Raw genomic sequence first — 14,019 nt, forward strand, 5'->3', positions numbered from 1 at the left:
TGCATCTCATGTTGTCCAAAGAGAACACTACTTAGGTTTGCCTCACATGGATTTGTGAGGATTAAACCACAGGCTCCAGGGTAGCTCATCTTGAGGGCAGGGAAAATGGCATTTTGCACAGGGGCTTCGAATGTTCCTCACTGTAAACCACCTTTCCTAATATGAAACATGAATTGTTATGAGCTGTGTCCCCTCCTCCCACAGATTCATATGTTGAAGCTCTAACTTCCAGGGCCTCAACATGTGACTGTATTTGGAGAGAGGGCCTTGAAGTCCAATAGGGCTGATGTGTCCTTATAAAAAGAGATTGGGACATACAGAAAGAGACACCAGGGGTGCACGCACGCAGATGCAAGACCCCGTAAGGACACAGCAAGGAGGCCATCTGTAAGCCAGGGAGGGAGACCTCAGAGGAAAACGAACGCCCTGACTATCCACACCTTGACTTTGAAATTCTAGCCTCCAGTCTGGGGTATTGTGTTATGGCAGCCCTAGCAGATGAATACAGGAACAAAGCGTCCCTGCCTCTGCCATTCCTATCCCTGCAAGAGCATCTCCACCCTCCTGTTCCTTGCCTTCCTCCTCACGTGCTCTAGTCTCCTTTTCTCCCCAGAAAACTCTAGAAGGAGGGGGCAGTGCGGGGCTTGGAAACGAGGTCATTGACCGCTGATCTAGAACGATGCCGTTTTGCTTCCTGTAGCGTACTTACCAGAAATCCTGCCCACGCAAGGGGAATCCAGACACTCTTAAGAACAGAAAGGAATGGCATTCCCCTCTCTCCATCCAGAAATATGGCTGCAAAAGTACCTCGTTGAAACTTCCCTCAAGTGTAGCCATCTGCTCCCTCTCAGAAGGATTTTACAAAGCTCACTATTTCACAAAAATGCTACTGTATCCAAATGTCTCTCCCTCTCTCAAGATGAGATGGTTTAATTAGCTAGGGTGGTAGTTAAATGTGTTATCAGAATCAGATTTCAATGGAAATTCATCCCCAGCCAACTCACATCTCACACTAACCGTGGTGCACATTAGTGATCTAAAACATCTATTCTAGTAGTTAGATATTTTCTCTACTAGGTAAACTATGCAAACAATTGCTAGCATGTCAGGGCCTGCTGGTTTGCCATGCTCTGTGCTGCTAACATTAATTGTATTATATTATGCTGTCTAAATACCCTAAGGGTTTGGGAGGTTTGGGGGTCGATTTTTAGATATATCTCCCTCAGGTCACACCCTCTTCCAACAGAAATCATGCTCAACTCAAAACTGGCTTGAGGGTTTTTTTCACTCCCCTTAGAAACAGCAGTAACATTTTTTGCAGTATTACATCATTCTGGACTTCTTTATCTGGGATTCTTCGCTATCTCACGACAGGTATGACAAAGGATACTCCTTAGGTAGTATGCCTAGCAAAGTGGATCAATAACAGGAAAGAGATATGCAAGCAGTAGCTCTTGCTCTTACAGAAGGCAAGTTAAAGGGGGTAGCATGGGTACAAATCCTAATTTAACTGGGGACAAATCCTAATTTGCCACCTGCTTCCTTTAATCACCACTTCTCCATTTAACATGGTAATATTTGTTGCAGGGAAATAAGGATACAGTCAAAGAATGTGTTACTATCGACAACATTAAAGCTTAAAGTACAACAATGTGATATTTTTTTAAGCAGGAAGGACTAATTAACATGGCTGATGAGGCAGAGGGATGTGAAGCCTGTTGACATTCAAATTCAGTTTTTCAGGAGTTCATTTTTTGGTTATATTCTCAGCACTCAGAGTTAGGAGTAAATCAAACATCATAGCTTAGAAATATTAATGGAACTCCTTTCCCATTTAAAACTACAACTCTTACCTTTGTGAAATCACGCGTTATAATCCCATCATGTGGTTGCTTCTCTCTGCATTGTAGCCAGCTGAGTTCTCCTAGGACAACCCTCATACCCAACTACCCACCCAGCCACCTACCCAGGAGACTTTATTATGGATGAAATCGAAGCTAAGCTCTCCGGATAGTGGAAACAAAACCAGTAAGAATAGAAAGGGTGGAGGTAAATGGAGTGAGCTACTAGCTCTGTCTCTTACACCAGTGAAACTTTCAGTAAGACTTTTCCTTAGTCAACCACCAAATTAGGTGAGGAAGAAGACTGATAATCATGTGAGCCACATGAAGAAACACATACCTGGGAAACCATCAATCTTGTATTAACAACCTTCTTGAGAACATTGCTACAAACACTTGTTACTATTTGTCTGAAAACCACACACTGAAAGTGCTGGAAAAGTCCAGTTGGGTAAGCCCTAGGAATTCAAAGCTTGAGGTCTCAACAAAAGATCACCAGGGCTACTGAGGAAACCCTAGTGCCACAATAACCTCTGGTCAATAAGGGTAGTATTCACTGAGGCTGGGTGATCACGAGACCCCCCGAGAGCTATTGTCACCAACTGTTAACTGAGACTCTTCCTTTCTTCCTTAGGAAAATGAGTCATTCAGAAAAGATTCCAGAACACCTCATTTAATCATTTAAGTCTTTAGTGAATACCCAAGTGGTCATATAACCTCACCCTACCTTCTTGATGGAATGCAGGATAAAGGAGGAGAGAAAGTCATCTCAAAATCTCTCCACCTGTAAGTCACTGATTTCTCTCAATTTTCCTTTTACCCAATAGTCTTAAATATGCCGAAAGCAAATACAGATGATGTTATCTTGTATTGAAACAGCTGAGAACATTTGTAAAGGTCAGAGACAGCAAATATTCCTATAGCTCCTACAGTTTCCAAGACAAGCTCAGAGAAGCTTAAAACAGTACTCTGTGACTACGCAACGATTCCAAGGAGACACTCTTCTCTATAACCTTAAGAAACTGGGATGTCCTCAGTTATTAGATGGTTCCTATTATTTTCTCTTTCGATATACTATTTTCCCAATTAGATCTTGTTACTGTTTAACTTGGCTATCGTATTAGTCTGTGTGGCAATTGCGTTTTGAATGCCTGGCAGTGGGTAAATGATGTGGGTCTTTTCAAAATCACTTGGCCAAGCAATCCAGGAAACTTGTAATTTAGAAAGCTTAACCAGGAAAAGCTGTTCTCTGACATCTTTTTCTTCATAAATTTACAAAAAACTTTTAATTTCGGTTTATTTTAGGAATATATCCATCTCTGAACCTGAAAAATTATAATAATTAAAAGCATTACAGAAACTGTGACCCCCTTGCTTATTGCAGGTTTCCCTGGGAAACAATATAAATTTATCCAAAACTTATTCTCCACTTACTGAAATGACTAAAGATATTATTTTAAATATGAAATTAGAACTCTTATCCAAAACTAAACTTATCACAGCTTCTCCAAATACAGATGCACATAAACAGTTTACACTGCTAAAATCCGTTTCAAACGTCTGAATATGAAGCTTTATGAAGTGTTTTAACACCTTAAGTACTTAAGTTCCGTATCTTAATGACTACTTCAGAAACGTACAGCCCTTTTAAATCCTCTAAATCAGCCCAAATACTATAAATGGTAATTTTAAAGAAAAAAGATTAAACCTCATGTTTCACGCAGCTCTCAAACCAATAAGCCAGATGACACCAGTAATCGGCGTAAAAGCTTGTGTCCATCACCTCTCCACAGCACTGTGCAGGCTGGCTTTTCCAGGAGATTCCGGAGCATTTCGAGAGTACCATGCTCGACTGCTCCGCTCACTCTACAGCCCCAAATTAGTCTAAAACCAACTGGCTTTCTTTTCAAACTCCTACCCTCCACGTGCAGGCTCCAAACCCTGCCACGCTGTTTATTCTAGGAGGAAAACAAAGATATGACATGAAAATTGAGTTTTCTGGGCGAAGTTGTTTTAATGCATGCCATAAATTCTTCAGCATCTAAAGGAAACCACATGCCTATAATGTAAGAAAAAAAAAAGAGAAGTTGAGGGGGAAAGATGGCGCATAGATAAAGCAGTAGCGGGCAGTAAGCACGAGTGGGTGTTATCAAAAGGCAGAATGGCTTCTCTCTGCTGGAGGGGGGAGACAGGGCATCAGGGAGAGAAACAGGGTCAGCACTGGGTTTTCAAAAACTGGTATCAGAGTCAAAAAATGGTAAGTTTTTTTTCTTTTTTTTAAAGTTATAGACAGTGAGTAAGAGCTTGACTCAATCAGACAGAAGGGAGGGCCCATAGGAGTGAGGCTTTATTGAGAAATAACCTGGGTTTCCACTCAGCCACTAACCAGCTCAGGGGACCTTGAATAAGCCACTAACTTTTCTAAGGTCCTTTTGAGTTCCAAAAGAAGTGTCTGAGTCATGCGCTTTCAAACCTTCTGTTATAATGAGGCAAGTACTTACAAAGGACTGCGGTTGAGTTAGGATGGTATTACCAGCAGCCACCAACCTTCTGTAAATGAATCTTGTGTGGGGGCAGAAGGAAAATGGGGTCACAAATTTAGGACTTGGTTTATTTCTAATCAGGCAACCCTAACTACATAGCTGGAAGAGGGCTGACCAGTATCCCTGATTAGTATTTCAAAGGTAGAATGACAGGTAAGGCATTTGAAGGATTCCTTCCACTTGGGAAGTGTCACGAGGAAAGTGAAGGCGGCAACCAAACCCACATTTCTCTACAGTCCTGAAAAGCAGCCCTCATTCTCACAGTCATCATCCCAAAAATAATTTAAGGATGCCAGCCCATGTTCACTATGACGGGAAGCATTTCTAATCTAGAGATCACTTAATGTATTTACAGATTAAATATTTATTAGACACTGTATCTCTTCTAAGACAAATAATTTTTCATTGAAGAACTTAGTACAACTCCCTCTAAATGAATATTGAAGAAGTTAATGTGTTACAATATGTTATCCATTTTATCAAGTGTCCGTAATTACGTGAAATAAAATGGCCATGGCTTATGGGAAAGACAGCAGCATGGGCCAGCGGAATAGGGCTATCAGACATGGATTCAAATTCTATCAATTTCTGTTAGCTCTAGGATCTTATGTACATTATTTAACCCTCTATTTTTTCCTTTATTCACAGGTAAAATGCATCTTACAATTTGTTTGAGGGCATAAATTGCAATTAGAGCATATGACATACAATCAATAGTCAACAAGCGTCCAATTTCGTCCCTTAACTTCTCCAGATTTAAAAGAAAAAAAAAAAAAACCTTTGATGGAGGAAATGTCTTAAATGATAAAATCACTATATCCAAAACCTCCTTCCTATACTGAATACCTGACAGATAAAGTAAAATATAATTTCCTTCCTGAGTCCTTAAGATTCAAACTCCTGTTTAAAGAAACTATTAAAAAAAAAATTTAGCCAAAATGAGAATGATTTTACCTTCACTCAGCAGCCAAGCCCAGTGTCCTGAAGGACAAACACAAATCACTCAGGCAGGTCCCTGAATTAAATGCCTGAAAGGTCAAACGGATTCCAGGATGAACCACCTCAAATATCTGAAATTCCCAAGAACTTCCCTTTTTTTTTTTTTTTTCTTTTCAAAGAGGCCACGATGACTAAGGCTGCCAGAGAGATAATTATTTCTAAAGATTTTGTCAACAGGTGACAACACCTTCAACATTCCTGAGTAAGACAAGCTTTAGTTTTTACTCCTGGTGTGGGTGGTAGGGATGTGGCAAAGTGAAAACTTATCTAAACTGGTTTATATCAATCTTTGCACTAATGACTAAAACACTCCTTTCATATGCTGATGATGCACTAGATTCAGGGCACAACAAAGCCAAGTCTCTTCAGGAATATGAATGAATTATGTCTACACCCAAGGTTATCCATCTCAACAGAACAAACCAGTGAGCCTTTCTCTGAAGGTCTCTCAATTTCCAAGGACTTTCATATTATTGTGTTATACTGTAATACCAATCAATACAGAGGCTGGGGTTCTATGACTACCCATTTTGGACTTTCAAAACTAGTACAAGTGTCCTGGCAACATATTCAAGGTATCATAGCTATACTTGGAGGATTTTTCCAAACCACAGACTTCTATGTTCTACCAACTGTCCAGGGTACCACCACCAGCTTGTCTTGCAATAATAATCTTTGAAATAAGCATATAAACAGCTATAAATGTAGAGGATGAAGTACAGAAAGCTGGTCCTCTCACAACTTTACAGTGTATGTGCATTAAAAAGTGTGAGGCATTGTCCTAGGTCTCTGACTATTTCACTTAATCCTTACAATAACTCTATATTATAACCCCCATTTTATAGATGAGAATTGAAGCACAGAGAAGCTAAGCAATTTGCCAAAGGTCACACAGCTAGTAAATGGTTGAGACGAGATTCTTAACCCAGTGAATCTGGCTCCACACCCAGCCCGCCAAGTCACGCTTTCTAAATATCATACTTCCTACACAATGTACAGTGGCTGAGCCCTATATTTCAAGGTGAAGTTCAAGGAACAAACCCACGAAGTCCAGTCCTTCCTCCCTCATCCAAAATGAACAAGAAAATAAAAAATCAAGTCAAAAACCGGTTCAGAAAGTGTTTAAGAGATAAGAAGGAAATGTTGTGTAAATATTTTGCCTTCCTCACTGAACACCATTTTCTTATATTATCTTGAAACGTTTCCTTATGACCTGGTTCCCTGTTGTGCTTGCAGATGACTTCCATTTCTAGTCTCTAAAGCTTTCAGGAATTTATTCCTAGACTTCGAAGCATGCTCGAGCACAACCTTCCCTCACTGACTGCCTTCGCTAGTCAAAAAAATCTCTGCTTTCCCTGTTTTTGTTCAAAACTTCTACTGCCTTTGGAAAGCTTGATTTTTAAAGTTACTTAAACCCTCAGGGTGCAGAAGAGGGAAAACACACTCTGAGACTCTGCATCCATCTCATCCCATTTCTGAGTTCCAGAGAGAAAAAAAGGCTGTGGTCTAACCTCATTGCTTCTTAGGCTTGTGTCTTTTCAAAATTACAATTTCACTATATCCTGGTAAGAATTTGATTCCCTAAATGATTACCTTTTACTTTTGATAAGGTTTCCTGGACATTTTTCCTCACACGGCACTTACCTAGATGTCTGTCTTAATAGCAGCGGAGGGAATGGCATTTAACAAAAACCTTCCTTTGGCAGGCTGGGAACTTCTGTGGTTTTAAGACTACCCCTGTATTTTCTCAAAAGAACTTAAATGCCATCTCTTGAGTTACATAAGCAGCCATGGTAAATTCAGTGAGGGTGGCCATCCTAGCTTCATTCAATCCACTTTGAGGCAAATTCCCATGCAGCATCTCACAGAATTTCAAATATCTACATGAGGTTTGAAATATCCTATTTCTGACTGAATACACCGAAACCCTCAGGTCTTAATCAGCGTGGAAACAAAAATACAGCTCAATATACAGAAATTAGTTACCGATGTCAATCACACTGATGACTGTGCTGAAAATGCAGACTGAGAGGTTAGGCCGGCCCCTAAGAGCCAGCCACTGTACTTATGCACTTTTCAGACATTATGTGTGGTCCTCATTATAGCCTAAAATTAGGAATTATTACTCCAATTATACAATTGAATAAAGTGAAATTCAAAGAGGTTTGAAGTAATTTGGCCAAAGTGGCCGAGCCAGTGCCTAGAGATTTTTCAAACTGACTCTCTTTTCCACTAACTACATCCTAGGAAACCTCTCCATCAACAGTATTTGCTCTTTAATAAACATTCTGGCTGTGCACAAGCTCAGTTATTTCCTGATACTAATCCACCAGAATTAAGCTGTAAAGTTCACACTGCATTGTATTATCCAAAGTCTTAAGAGGCAGAATAAATGCAAAGGATTCAGTGAGTTGAGAAAACTTGATAAAACGACAGATTCTGCACCCATTCCCCCCACCCCCAGAACTTCAACCCATACACATGCTTGGTTTTCCCTTAGCAGTTACCTGGTTTCCAGTTTACCAGCTAAAACAATCATTAAGAAGATGTTAATCTTTTGATAAACAGGGTGTAAAATGAGTAGGTAAAAACTACCTATTAGAAAGATAAAGACCTAAGCAAACCAGAGCATCGCTCGCAACAGAAGCAGACACCAAAGGCAATTGCTTTGGACAAATAGTTAGCACGCCTTTTCTGAATATTTTTCAGAACAAAATTTTACAAATGATAACAAAAATAAGGCAAAGCAACTTTATTATAAATCTTTTATTTAGGAAGCATTGTTTATTACAGCTTTTAAAGGGCTTTATGTGAATGTTTAAGCCCATAAATGAACATGTTAATTTCAGATGCTCAATGCAACCCATTTGTTTCAGGGGTACATGGGGAAAAATTGGAAATGAGCATCTCAGTAGACTAGCTAGGTTCTCCCGTCTATATACATACTGAGAAAAACAGAAAATTGATTACTTTCCGAAGACCATTATGAAGCACTGTAAAATGATATCCTACACCGACTAGTTTAGTTTCATATCATTAATAAAATTTTATTTCGTAACATGAGTATACACACGGCACCTTACTTGCTTTAAAAATGGTTTTGGATTTTGCCATTTTTTTACAAAACTACAGTGACTATTGCAGACATCCACTGTACAGTGACCGAATCTCCTCCAAACCTAAGTTTTTCATACTCCACTTATCTTGACCACGGAATGAAAATGGTTTAAAATTGTTGTTAATGTGAATTTTTTTTAAAAAAGACAAAAATTAAAGAGACAGAATATGTCACATCTTAGATTATAATATGGTTTGGTCTAGTAAATCCAGGAAGATGTAACGATGCCTCCAAAGAGAGGGAGCCAAAGCCCATAGGGCTCTTCGGTTCAAATTAGATGTTCAAATTAGGGTGGTCTGTGGGGAGGAAAGGTCCTCCTGTGCCCACATAATCACAGCGTGAGCACCAGTTAAGGAGAGATGCGCCACTGGCGCCACTGATAATACTGTGTAGTCATGGTTGGCGCATTTTGTCAAAAGGCCCAACTCCCTTTCTCTACCTGTTAAAGCTTGCCAGAAAGCTAGCTGGATAAAAGAAAAAGGTAACTGATCATTTATAATTCAATTTAAGAATTATCTTCCTCAAAAACCTAAGATTCATTGAATTGAGGACATATTGGCATATATTTGCTATTGCATGTGGTCTATATTGACTCATCTCAAAAACATAACCTAAAGGAAAAGAAAAAAAACAACAAACAAAAAAACCCTACATCTAGCCCTCTAAACCATAAAAAAAAAAAAAAACACTCAATACTAAGGAGTAGAGAGGGTAGCAGGCAGTCACCCTACCAAATAAAGGTCCTGATACAGTAAACTTGATCAATATCAAGTTTTATTAAAAAGGAACAAAAGAGACGATTTCCATTTTCCTGCCACGTGTTGTCTTGCCAGGGTGTACCGAGAATACTTAGGCATAAAATTCTCTCAAGCATGACGTACCATTGTGAAAATATTATTAATATTTAGCTCCTTTTTATACACACAGTAAGTCTCCTTTTAGTTGGTAGAACAAACTAGCCCAAAAAGAGGCCATAATCTGGTTACTGCATCACTGGGAAAAAAATCAGTCATCAACCATCAAGTGTGTGTGTGTGTGTGTGTGTGTGTGTGTGTGTGTGAGAGAGAGAGAGAGAGAGAGAGAGAGAGAAAGAATGGCTCATGGTTTCTGTTAGACACAGAAAAATGAAGAATTTAATCAACCATCTTCACCCCAGCAGCCCCAGCTGCTTCTTCCTCTCCTAACAGTGGATTTCCATCTCCATGGGGTTCCTCTTTGGGATTCCTAATGAAACAATGAGGTACTAGGAATCAAGAGAAAACAGACAGCGTTAGGATCCTGACAAGGTAACCCTTTTTCTCAGCTCTGGGTTTTGTAGGCCATCTTGTTCGTATAAACGCCAAAATGTCTTAATTTTTCCCAAGGAGTGACACTAGGGGCAATGCCCACTGTCATTTCTGAGACCAAGGTCCCTTAATCAAATGGCCAGCAGCAAAAATCTGTCAGACAAACGGTTAATTGATGCACATGAAGACAGCCACCATCACTGCAGCGCAATACGTTACAGGAAAGAGAATAATGAACAGCACGAGAAAGGAAAACAGCAGTGTTCGGTTACAAAAATATTTAATCCCCAGTTTGCCCTCATCGTCAAGGCTAATCTTATTTTTCATCAATTGAAATCGCTAAGAAAGCAAGAGATGAGATAGCCTGGAAAAGAAGAAATACACACACAAGGGGGGAAAGAAAAAACTGTCATCTGTATCCAGCGGTTTCACGCAACGTTTAGGGCAAACGCCTTTGTTCCTGGGCTTGGGAAGGGAGTGGGGGGGTGGGTGATGGAAAGATCAGATAGGGCTGCCTGGGCCCTCCACTCCCTGTTCTCCGGCGCATGCGCCAGGCCAAGACAAAGGAATAGGTAATTACAGTCCCGATTCATTCATTTTGCCCGCAGTACTGAGGATCTGCTGGCCCCGGCTGTAATCCCTGGGAGGCTGATCCACACCCCTATTGCAGGAAGACCACCTCTAGACTAGTGTTTGATTTTTAACCCGCCACAGATGTGCTAGTGGCCTCGCGGCAGACCGAGGTGTGGTGTCAATCCTGGTCAAGGTACTAAAAATGCACCCGTGTGCGCTGTGCTAATTTAAGCAGAGTGAAAATTACACAGGCAAAGACTGTTCACTGAGTCCGTTTCAAGGCGGACATGTCTCCGAGGAAGCAGATCAGGAGGCCAGCCAAGCGTTCGATGAATATTCATGAAAGAATGCGGTTTGTAGCCACGCTTTGTGTGTGTGCGCGCGGACCCAGGGATTCTGCAATTTTTATTCTTGGGGTGGGGGGCGGGTAGGCGGGGGCGATTGGGCGAGGAGGGCGAACAAGGGCCGAGAGTCGGCTTTCAGTGTTAGCGCTTTAAGCAAAACCTGCTAAACCCCAAACCTTCGCTCACAGCCGGGCTGGGCGGTCAGGGGCCGCGCGCTGTCAGGTTCAAGCTCACACCCTCCCGGCCGGGCCCGCGACAGGAGGCACTCAGCGCATTCTCCGAACCGAATACTCGAAAACATAAAATACTCAGATGTAGCCCACGGGTTCATGGGAAGGCAGTTCAGCCACGACCGAGGCTGGGGCTCTGATCTGCTCAGCTGTGCTTCTGGAGGCACGTTGTCGTGTGAACCTCGCGTTTCCTTGGCCACCCGAAGCCAAGATTCAGGAGCCCCACAGGTCAAGGAAACCCATCTGCTGAACCAAAAAGCCGCCTCCTCCCTTCGGATCACACCAGATTCCCCGTATTCCTTCTCCCCTCCCTCCCCCCCCGCCCCACCGCACCCCACCCTCCATCTTCTGCTGCTGCGCCCCTCGCACCAAGCGCTTTCTTCCCGGCTCTGGACAGGGCCAGTGGCAGATACTCTCCCCTCGGCCTCCCAAAACCGTCTCTTCGGGACGCAATTCATTTAAAGGGTTTCACATTTGGCAATTTCCTCCTTAACTAGCAGCTTCCCTCCCACCGCCCACCCCCAACTCCGTTTATCAGGCTCACCAACCCCCCATCCTCCCCGCCCTGCGAGCGGTCGAAACCACCCACCTCGGGGCCCCCCATCACCCCAGATGCCCGAAGCGCGACGGAGGCCTCACGGAGGGGGACCGCACGACCCGCGCCGTCTAGTGGGGACCGCACCACTCCCTCCCCGCCCCGGGCTGCGGCGCCGAGAGAGAACAAAGGGCCTCGGGGGTGGGGCGGGGGCAGAGTCGGGAACGGAGGCCCCCGGTGGCCTGCAACCCGGGTCCGCGGCGGCAGCTGGGCCACCGGGGCGCGCCTCCTTACCGGATCTGGGTGCCTGTGCCGCCCCTGGGTGAGCGCGGTGCCGCGGAGGGGCCCGGGTCGCTGGCGTCGTCCGGCCAGGTGCCTGGCCGCTGGCGGTGGCTCTCTCCCCGGCTCGACGGCGGAGCCCGGAGCGAGGAGCGAGTTGGAGCGCTGCCGCCGCCGCCGTCGCCGCTGCCGCTACTGCTGCCGCCGCCGCCGCTGCAGCCTCTGCATTTCTCGCGCTCGCGCTCCCCCTCCCCTTCCTGCCCAGCGCCCTCCCCCGGCGCGTCCGCCCGCCCAGCCTCCCTCCTCCCGCTCACCCCGCCCACCTCGCTCCCCTCCCTTCGCCTCCATCCCGGTGCCCCTCCCGCCTCCCCTGAGTTCCCCGCCGCGCTGGGGCCCCGCCCGTCTCCCTTCAAATCCCCTCCATCCCGGTTACCCCCAACTCCCTTCTCCTCTAAACGGCTGATCCCCTCCTTTCCTCCCCTTCCCTCCATCCCTGTGCCCCTCCTGCCTCTCTACATCATATCTGAACGCCGGTTTCCCACTCCCTCCTCACCTCCCCTCCCCTCTTCTCCCGTCCCCTGCTCCCCACCTCTGTCGCCTCCCCTTCCCCGCGGCGCCGGAGATGTCCGTGGGCACTACTCTCTGTTTTTCTCAATCTCTCTCTCTCTCTCTCACTTTCTTTCTCTCCCTCTATTTGGAACGGTTGGATAAGAAGTGCTCGGGCTCTCGTTCAGACTCCAGGGGCTGCCTCGAGGTGGTGAATGACGCCCCCTGCCACCTGCTACCCTTCTCAGCATCCCAACCCGGCCGCTCGCGACGTCCGGCTGAGATTCTGATCCCCGGGCAGGCAGTGAGGTCGGGGGTGACCTGGTGGCTGCCCCCAGCCCATCAGGACAGATGCCCGCGCGGTTGACAGTGACCTCCAACTGCAGGCGCGTCTGGGCGGCGCCCCGGCCGACTGACTGCGCTCGGCGGGCGGCGGGCGTACACGCTGGGCTGAGCCGGGAAGGCTGCGGCTTTGGGCAAGCGCGGCGCTAAGGTTCAGCTGGCCGGGCGGGCGGCGTAGCCCCTGCGAGGATGCTCTCAGGACTTGGGAGAGGAAGGAGGGAAGACAAGAGCCCTAGGCAAGGAGCCGTCGGGTTTTTTTTTTTTTTTTGATGCCTGTGCTTTAATGGAGGCACCGGTTCTCAGGAAGAGTGAGTTATAGCCGAGGCAACCTGCACAGTGCCGCTCAGAAACGCACAGGTCAAAACCGTAGCCAACTGCCGTGTGTCGGCGTGGCCCGGGGGGCTGCCACTTTGTTTAACACAGGAATACAGAGTAACCACCAGGGTGGGGAGATATGCTCACCTTGCTTATCTGTTGGCAAGAAGCAAATACGACATCGTTTAGAATGGTAGCTCTTTCACTAGACAAAAGCGAATTTTTCCTTCCTGCAAAACCCATCTGAACGTTGGAACTTTCATTTGCGGCATTTGGGCGCCCTCTGGCCGTGTCTGAATTGCTTTCAAGCTCGCCTACGTCGCATCTAAGAAAAGAAAAAAATGATTGAGCTGCTGTTTCCTCTCCAGGATGGTTCTGCCCTCTAGACCTGGGCCTGGATTCGAGGATAGAAATGTTTTCCAAAATCGGGGTGACAAAATGTAACCGTATTTAGGGAGGCAGACGCCAAAGGCAAGTGCATCCGCTTTCAACTGGGGTAAGTCCATTTTCGATGAACAGGGAGAAAACTTACTGGAATCTAATTACTATATTTAAATTCAGCAGGGTGGCAGTGTCAATCTCATACTAGGCTGGAAGTTTTGCAGTGGAACAAGGCTCCCCGGCTGTGCAGGTATTTACAGTTTATACAGGCCACACCAAATTAGACAAAGACATGCAAGCTGGAAGTTCACACATTAAAGCCAAAGTGGCAGGGGAATTTTGCTGTCTTTTTCATTTTTTCTTTTTCTGTTTGCCATTTAAATGAAATAACAAAGAAGTAAATATGGTACAAAAACAGGGAAGCAAATTACAACTAGGGTTTCCTCCAAAGCATTTTATTTATTTGAACGTAAATGTTCAATAATTTAATATGTTACATATACGTCCCTCTTTCCAGCACATTATCTATGAAGCTAGATGTAGGGTTTCTCAACCTCCTGTTTTGGGCAGATAATTTTCCAATGGGGATGGGGGTGAACCTGTCCAGTGTACTATAGGCTGTTCAGCATCACTGTTGGCCTCTATCCATCCACTGGTTACCAGTAACACACACACATATCACCACCA

The 14,019-nt window shown here is 44.7% G+C and overlaps 1 protein-coding gene across 1 annotated transcript in view; it reads right to left on the reverse strand.

The window, feature by feature from the left end:
* The window catches only part of BASP1 (brain abundant membrane attached signal protein 1), a 54,656-nt gene extending 42,659 nt beyond the window's left edge, over positions 1-11,997 (reverse strand). The window contains exon 1 of the mRNA XM_060007100.1: positions 11,764-11,997. The gene's annotated coding sequence lies outside the window, so the exon portion shown is untranslated. The remainder of the gene's footprint in view (positions 1-11,763) is intronic.
* Positions 11,998-14,019: the final 2,022 nt, after the last annotated feature.

Source organism: Delphinus delphis, chromosome 3 (assembly GCF_949987515.2).
Source record: "Delphinus delphis chromosome 3, mDelDel1.2, whole genome shotgun sequence".
Taxonomy (NCBI): Eukaryota; Metazoa; Chordata; class Mammalia; order Artiodactyla; family Delphinidae; genus Delphinus; species Delphinus delphis.